This window comes from Drosophila obscura, unplaced genomic scaffold (assembly GCF_018151105.1).
Source record: "Drosophila obscura isolate BZ-5 IFL unplaced genomic scaffold, ASM1815110v1 contig_4, whole genome shotgun sequence".
Classification (NCBI taxonomy): Eukaryota; Metazoa; Arthropoda; class Insecta; order Diptera; family Drosophilidae; genus Drosophila; species Drosophila obscura.
This window is the reverse complement of record NW_024542828.1, coordinates 1921732-1928441: the sequence shown is the minus strand read 5'-3', so window position 1 is coordinate 1928441 and position 6710 is coordinate 1921732.

Here is a 6710-nt window from a genome sequence, read left to right as displayed (position 1 = left end):
ACCCCGCGGGGGCGGCCTGACGCGGCGGGCGGCGGGGAGGTCGTTGCGTTTGGGGGGGGGGGGGGCCGCGCCGGCAGACCACAATCAGACCGGTAGGCCCGAGACGCGCTTTAAGGCCCCGGGGGGGGGGGGGCGGGGGGAACCGGGGGATCCTAGTGGAAACAAATTTGGTTCGCTAGCCTAGCTTCCAGGCGCCATCGGACGGACAGACGGACGGCAGACACGGCACCGGCGCGAGACAGGGGGACGCCCCCGTTACACCACCACACCCAACAAACCCCATTTGTCGGGTATAACAATAAAGGGCTAAACGTATAACAAAATAAAGCAATCCTCCCCCAGCAAATGTATTCCTCATTAATAATTCTCATATTCCCAGCTCAAATCGTTGACATTTGTAAAATGCTAGAAGCTGTCTCTCTTCCTGGAGAAACTCTTGTGAACTTTCGGCTTTCTGCTCGTTTAAAACTGACACATTTAGCACCTGCTTCAAAGCGAAATGAACACTGAATGATTGATAGTTCAACTGTGGAGCTGTGGAGGGGAGAGCCATGACCCAGGTCGGTAGCTTTTCCTTAGCTTCCTTTGAGCCGCAGTAAATTTCCATCTGTCAGCTGTCAGTTTTCGAATGTTGGCAGGAGCTGAACTTGGCATTTTAATTGAGTGCACAGAACTCGTGTAAATGACTGACTGGCTGACTGCAATGGGAATGTGAATGTAAATTGTGCGAGTTAATGGGATTTGTTTGTCATACTCATAACGGGAGGAGTTTCAGAGCGGGTTTCAAGACAGTCTTTCAAGAAAGAAATTTAAAAATCAAGGTAGAAAACTAAGGTTCCATCTAGTCTGAAATATGCATGCACTTCCATTGAAAAATCCCCCGCTTAAAGTGCAATCACAGGTCGTTGTCTGTCCCCTACTTTATTCCTTTTTACGGCTAGCCTTGTTTGGCTTTTATTGAACAAACAGCTGCCGCTTTACTGGATTGTAGTTTGTATTTTTTTACGACTTTACTGCAACGCTGCGTATGCGCAATGCCCCCTGCCACCCAGCCCATTGGGGAGAGACCTTTTAACCCAGTTTTGCAGCAGGCAGTTGTTGGTATTTTCTGTTATCATTAACACCTTTCGCTGGAAGTGTTCATTTGACATGCAAACGGAACGGCAGTGCAGAGAACTCCTCTGGCAGCCCCAGGGGGTAGTAAACCTTGAACGAATCCAACTCGAATCCAATCAAATGGCATCCACATCCACACTGAGAAAAAACTCAATGCACTCATTGCGTATACGCAGTGTTGGGTAGGCAAACAAAGCGATTAAGTGAATGACAGAAGTGAATGGGACAGCAAGAATGGGCAAGGTAGATTAGAAAGAAGGTTGCTATGACATCATATTCTGGTACCGAATAATTATAATAATTTTTGGACTGCCTTACCCTGTCTAGAATATACCTTGGCGCTGTATACTCTTCCCTCAAGTGCTTGTTTGTATTTACATACAAGACTGACAAACAGAATAAAAAGGTAAAACATAAACTGCTTTGATTGCAGGTAAATACAACAGACACAAGCCCTGACACTCGCTCACAGACTGACAGACATACGGACTGCCTGAATGACTGACTGACAGACTGAGGAATGACTGAGGGAGCACTGCTGTCTTCCAACTCTTCATTATTGATTGCTGTCCATTCTATTTATCGTGCCGCTCGTCACTTGCCATCGCTTCTTTATCAACAGACCAGAACTTGCTGATAAGCGCACACTCTCCCTCCCTCCACCAAAGTCATTGATCTTCCAGGGGGGGTGGGAACGGGAACACGGAATGACTTTGGGGATGACTTGTGCCGTGGGCATACGTATACTGCGCATTTGCCTATAAATAGTACAGCCATGGGGCATGGGGGAGAACAGGTAGTTGCATGGTGATTTCATAGAGAGAGCCAATACCCAATATCCGATGAACAGGGCAAACAGAAAAACAATTCGTATGGCAATAATGCTTTCCGTAACGCTTCAATGGGCTCGAGAGAAGGAGGAAGTTACGCACCAATTGCTGTCGATTGAATGGAGAGTGTGCAGGGAGGGATGGAATGCGGGGAGTGAGTGTGAGAAATGTTTCCACAGAACATTTCCCAATAAAAGATAACCCAAGCAGAGAGATCATCTCATGTTTGTATACCCACATATTAATAGAATGGAATGTTTTGCATACCCAATCCCTATAATCTGTCCATAACATAGCCAATTATCACCCATTCGCGGTTCAGGCCATAAATCTGTCACAAATCAAATGAAAAAATCATTTTTATGGCACACACAAAGAAATAGCTCAAATCGCATGCAAAAAATAACACAAAAACCGACAAGCCATCAAACAAAAAAGTCATAAACGCCTCCAGCAATATCAAAGCTTTGATTGAAGCTGCAAAATGGTAAATGGAAAATGGTAATGTAGTGGAAATGGCGCATGTAAATCACAATTAAGAACCATTTCATTGTGCTTTATGGCAGTAACATTTCTTACATCTGTAATGCATTTGTAAAAAAATAGTTATTAATTGATAGCCTGCCGCTGCAGAGACACGACTGGCATTGTAACCGAATTAATTATTCAACAATTGCACAATTGATTGGAAATTCTGGGCAAACAAACTATTTATTTTATGGATTTATGGATCCTTTGTCTTGTGTGTGTGCCCATGAAAAATGTCAGAGAGAGAGAGAGAGCGGCAGGGAGGGTCATTTGACATGTGTAGGGCAAGAAAGTAGGCTAAAAGACATTTACTGTCGTACATTTTCTTGCCCGAAAGACGTTTTGTTCGATTTCAGTTCTTACCTTTTACCATTCTCTCTCCTTCTGCGAATGACTTTGACAAAACGAAGGCCATAGTTATGTATCATTCCACAGGAAACAAAGACTTGACGTCCCAGAATGTGTATGAGATATTTATTTCAATTTGTCAATGCTGGAGGAATGTGTGGTTGAAGAATTTTTGGTTTGACTTGAAACGGAAATGCCACAATGCGCATGGAAATGGAGTGGTTTTTGAGAGCGGTTTATGGGAACTAGGAGTTGATTGAAAACAGCAACTAAAGCTAATACGAACGAATGGTTTCCCATCCATAGTGGATTTATTTATAACCATTTTGCCAGCTTCACTTGAGCCAGTTTACGAATTTACTCGTACCTGATAAATTGAACTCACATTTTGTTGACAGCCTTACAAATTGACTTTGAAAACCGCAAAAAGCACTCACAATTCTTGGAAATATTTTCAATTAACACTTCGAAATATTATTCAGATTTTTAGCAGCGGCACGCGCTATTCTGTGTGCTGTTCAATATTTCAAAAAATATACAGAGATGTACATCATTAATCATCGTTTCGGTTTTCAGCGGGTTTCAAGATCATTTAGCCGGAGATGCGAAATCTATAAGTTCTGGCCTCTCAACATCCAGATTTGGGCGTACAATTTGCATAGACGATTTCTTAGATAATATTTCAGGGCACACATATGGAAACATAATAATACTGAAAATTACCCACACAATTATACGTTATGAATGTTTGATTTGTGTGTGGATCGTACGATTTTCGTTTTTCGATTTTGAGTTTCGTTTGGGTTTGTGTTTGGCTGTGGGAAAAACCACATGAGGTTTTCGTTCGTTAATTTGCCTTTTCCCCCACGATAAACAAGCACGAACTTGTGGTATTGATGTTATGAATGTGATTCTGATTGCCGGTTGTTTGTTTGTTTGTTTGTTTGTTTGTTTATTCGCGAGAGAGAAAAGAGACAGAAAGAGATATGTGTGGGATGGGATGGGATGGATTTTAGCACTGATTTAGCCTTGGGGAAAGGTACTATTAGACTATTGATGAGGTTTAGGAAATGATGTTGTCTGACAAACAATTTGCCATTTTACTGAGTCATCTTCATCGAATGTTTTCGGTTTATTCAAAATTATACGTCTTCTCTTTGGGGGAGAAAATGAAAATTAATGAAATACTTTATACATTTTCCTCTCGTAATTACCCATTTGCCCGCATCTACTATAATTACTCATGGGAGCCCATTTATTACTCCACCAATCCGACTCTATCTCTCTCTCTCTCCCTGTGACTGTTTATCATTTAGTTTTGTTTTCATTGTAATTTGTCTGGCTGTCTACATTTGTTTGCTATATCCCTACAAAGGGTATAATGGACAAGACACACAAGTGGCAGTGGAAGCCCAAAGATGCAGTCTATCCTGGAACAATAAATGGATTCAAAGTACAGATCACATCAGCAGCATTTCAATGTATCATTTGCAATTAGATTGGATATGTGTATCCTGAAAATGTATGCTGAAAATTGATACTAGAGGTAAAATCAGTCTTCCTACTACAAATATTATTTGTACTTTGAAGAGTTCTTCGGGTGCAATTTTGTAATCTGAGGAGTGCAGGGTATCCCCATCTACGAGTATGAAATCTATCTGGTTTCGTTTTCTAGCTTTGCATTGCCTGGCTTCATCCTGCTTTGGCTTGGGCTCTGGCTCTGTCATGGTGTGGTTCTCGTAGTGTTACTCTTTTACAGGGACTGAGACTGCGGAATGGGACTCCCTGGGTAGGTTTTGCTCTCATTTTGCCTTTTTCACGCTTATTATGTGTTGTTTTTTGTTGCTGTCGTTGTTGTTGGTTTTTTCTACATATTTACTATGGGTTTCTGTTCACATACACATACATACATATATACTCGTACCTATGTATATATATACACATTTATCTTTTTTAGTTTAAATGTTGTCAGACAGGATTTTCCACTTTAATGCAGTCGCCGCAACGTTTGCCGTCGCTGCTTTTTGGCGCGTTTTCTGCCGCTCAGCTCATCATGGCTCTGCTGCATGCCTGCAATCCTGCGGCCCTGCAACCACCATTCAGGTTAATGCCGCCTTTATTCATATTTCTAAGCGCATTGCATTTATGCTGCCCTGAGACTTATGCTCAAAATATTAGCGAAAATTATGTTAATCCCTTTGGGGCGAGTACCTCGTCTCGTAAGCCTTTTTTCCCTTTCCCTTTCCCGGCCAGACCCTGGCTCTATGGTCGAAAGGAGGCGGGGTTAAATTATTTTAATAGCCGCTTACAATTACCAGTACCAACCCCCTGTCAGAGCCCGGTCCAGCCCATCGTAATCCTTTTTATGTTTCGCGCGATTTGCGCTAGCGCTTTTAGACGCTGCCCGGGGGCTGGACATGCGTAGGGCGGTGCGAGGCGTTTCTGGTCCAAGAAATACGCCAAAGCTATGAAATAGGGGATAGGGGATATAACGATATAAAGAAAAGAACTTTAAACAAGTAGAATGGCGTCTTGGGCGGGTGAATAAAGTAATGGGAAATATATTTGTATAAAAATAGCCTCAACACGCTCCGATCAGCTGTCGCTCTGTTATGAGATCTTTAACCCCCAGTTGGCGCCGTTATTTTGAATTGTTTCTATAACATTTCAATTGCTATTCACACAATTAGCCCCAGATAGCCTTCATCTGCCCCCTAGGGTCCTCTCTTATCAATTGCCTTCAGGAATGGGAATGGGAATGGGCATGGGGCGGCAGAAAATTGAAATTGATTTCAGACTAATTAGCGAGTGTGGAAAGCGTCGTTGTGCAAAGCGTGTGCAATTCACACTTGTTTCTAGAATAACATGCATAACCAGCTGCTGGATGTGTAGCTGGAGCTGGAGCTGGACCACCATTAGACGTGCAGTTTTCCTCATTCACAAAGTGCCAGCCAGCACGAAGGAAAATGCAAATTGAGGCGCACAGATCGCGCGGCGCAATTAAACGGCGCTCCAAAGCGCGTGCTCCGCCTCTTGGGGCGATTTTATGACTGTATTTTATGCGTTCCATCACCATACTCGAATGTGCATAGTTTGTGTGGCTAATGACTCCGACATCGAGGGGATCTGAACAGAATGAGTGAGGGGCGGATGCAAATGGGCGGACGGACAGAGACGGAGCCACAGCCACAGCCACTCATTAAGTGGTGAGTGATGGTGTTGGTCAACCAGTTCCGAGGACAGTTTGATGGATTGGCCAAGCCAGGCCAGGCCAGCCGCCTATCGCTCATTCAGGCATCCACCATTCACTACATCCACCCCATCCATTCATTCATTCATTCATTTGGGTTGTTCGACTGTTGACGTACGAGAAAACCCGAAACCTGATTACGGTAAAAGGCCAAAACGGATCGTTCTCTTTGGTCAGTGTCTGGGGGCAACGGCAACGGCAACCCCCCACCCACACTCTCTCCTTACCATTCTCTCTCGGATGAAAGGCAGTGGCTGATGAGCCTTAGCCCGCTGCTGACCGAATTATTCTTCTCGGATAGCTGTGAGAGCTGTGAGAGACGGCAAACAAAACCAGTTTCCCCATCTCTATCCGTTCATGGCCCAAACCGATGCTGCCCGGCTGCTGGCGCACCAGAATCCAAAAAAGGCCAGGAGAAATTGCCACAGTCAAAACAATTAGACGGCGACAGCCTCCCGGCTCGACTTTGGCTGCGGCTTCACTTGTTGCCGCCACTACACACCACACCGCCGACTTGGCGGACAGAAGTTTCCGTCTTGCGCTGGGAAAAGTAAAAAGTGTCTAATTAAATGCTTGGCCGGCTACGTACCCCAGGGAAGAGCGACAAGCGAAACGAAACGAAAGGAGAGGCACCTGAA